We start from the raw sequence: 1,810 nt of genomic DNA, 5'->3' as shown, positions 1-1,810 counted from the left end.
CTTCAGATAACAACAGTCCAAAACTGGACTGACTACCCAAGAGAGACAGAACTCATTAGTACAAAATAATAATTATTACAAAATTGGTTCTGCCTTCAGATAACAACAGTCCAAACTGGACTGACTACCCAAGAGAGACAGAACTCATTAGTACAAAATAATAATTATTACAAAATTGGTTCTGCCTTCAGATAACAACAGTCCAAAACTGGACTGACTACCCAAGAGAGACAGAACTCATTAGTACAAAATAATAATTATTACAAAATTGGTTCTGCCTTCAGATAACAACAGTCCAAACTGGACTGACTACCCAAGAGAGACAGAACTCATTAGTACAAAATAATAATTATTACAAAATTGGTTCTGCCTTCAGATAACAACAGTCCAAACTGGACTGACTACCCAAGAGAGACAGAACTCATTAGTACAAAATAATAATTATTACAAAATTGGTTCTGCCTTCAGATAACAACAGTCCAAACTGGACTGACTACCCAAGAGAGACAGAACTCATTAGCACAAAATAATAATTATTACAAAATTGGTTCTGCCTTCAGATAACAACAGTCCAAACTGGACTGACTACCCAAGAGAGACAGAACTCATTAGTACAAAATAATAATTATTACAAAATTGGTTCTGCCTTCAGATAACAACAGTCCAAACTGGACTGACTACCCGAGAGAGACAGAACTCGTTAGGGTAAAATAAAAATGATTAAAAAGAGACTGGTTGTGCCTTTTGATAACAAGTCAAAAACAGACTATCACATACAAGAAATTATTTAAAATGCAATCTGTTTTGCAATAATAATTTAATATTATAGATACTTTTAAAGATTACATTGAAACTGATCAATGTACTTCAGGTCTGGTATCCAGCTAGCAGCCTAAGGCTGTATTCTGTCTATTACATATATGTACATGTAGTCTGTTTCAGTCTGACCTCTACTCAAAAACAACAAACAGCACTTTCCTATGCTGAATTTCTCATTGGGCTAGCTCCGGGCCATTGAGGTACACAAGCAACCCCACCGTGACAAGGTATGGACTATGAGGTGGTTGCAAAGTACAAAATGATCAGAAAATCATCTGGCATTACACAGAGTAAACTCCCAGGAGTCAATCGGTTTAGTAAAAATTTACAAACTAACAAACAAAACAAATGACAAATTATCCTAATGATCTTTTGCTTATATGCTTCACAAATTATTATTATTATCATTATCATTATCATTATTAGGATATGTTGGTCAACTTTGTTTTCCATGCTCGACTGGTTATTTCATATCCAACAAGCCTGAATGCAATAATATTGTTTTATTGAAAATGTCTCCAAAATAGAGAGAAATCTACTGACTTCATTGTGTAACTGTATATTTTCAGCTGACATGTACCCTTTCCATCATTTTGTAGAGCATGGAATATTAGCTCATATACCAGCATGGCAGGGCCAATGAAAACTTCTGAATTGTATTACACAGTGATAAAATTTTTAATATTATTTTATTATGTTTATAGACATCACAAAATTTACATACAGTCTCACTTTGAAAGAGAGCACAAAACAATTTATCTCATTGGTCTCTGTGCAATGTACATGTATGTAGTGTTTCCATGGTACTTTTAAAAATACAAGAGTTTCCTTAAATAACAGTTACCTACCTTTTAGAAAAGTCCCATTCAAGACAACCTCCACCAGCTCTTTTTAGCTGCCAAAGACCTAATACATTGCCCTGAAACAAAATATGGACATATAAAAACCCTACAAGGTCAGCTTCATGACCCGACATAACGGTTATTGTAGG

The 1,810-nt window shown here is 34.4% G+C and overlaps 1 protein-coding gene across 1 annotated transcript in view; it reads left to right on the top strand.

Moving 5' to 3' along the window:
• Window positions 1-1,744: 1,744 nt before the first annotated feature.
• Window positions 1,745-1,810, top strand: part of LOC137973989 (uncharacterized) — a 3,745-nt gene continuing 3,679 nt past the window's right edge. Inside the window, exon 1 of the mRNA XM_068820901.1 lies at window positions 1,745-1,810. This exon is cut by the window's right edge and continues 1,440 nt beyond it. The gene's annotated coding sequence lies outside the window, so the exon portion shown is untranslated.

This window comes from Montipora foliosa, chromosome 10, assembly GCF_036669935.1.
Source record: "Montipora foliosa isolate CH-2021 chromosome 10, ASM3666993v2, whole genome shotgun sequence".
NCBI lineage: Eukaryota > Metazoa > Cnidaria > Anthozoa > Scleractinia > Acroporidae > Montipora > Montipora foliosa.
This window is presented reverse-complemented; position numbering and strand designations above follow the sequence as displayed.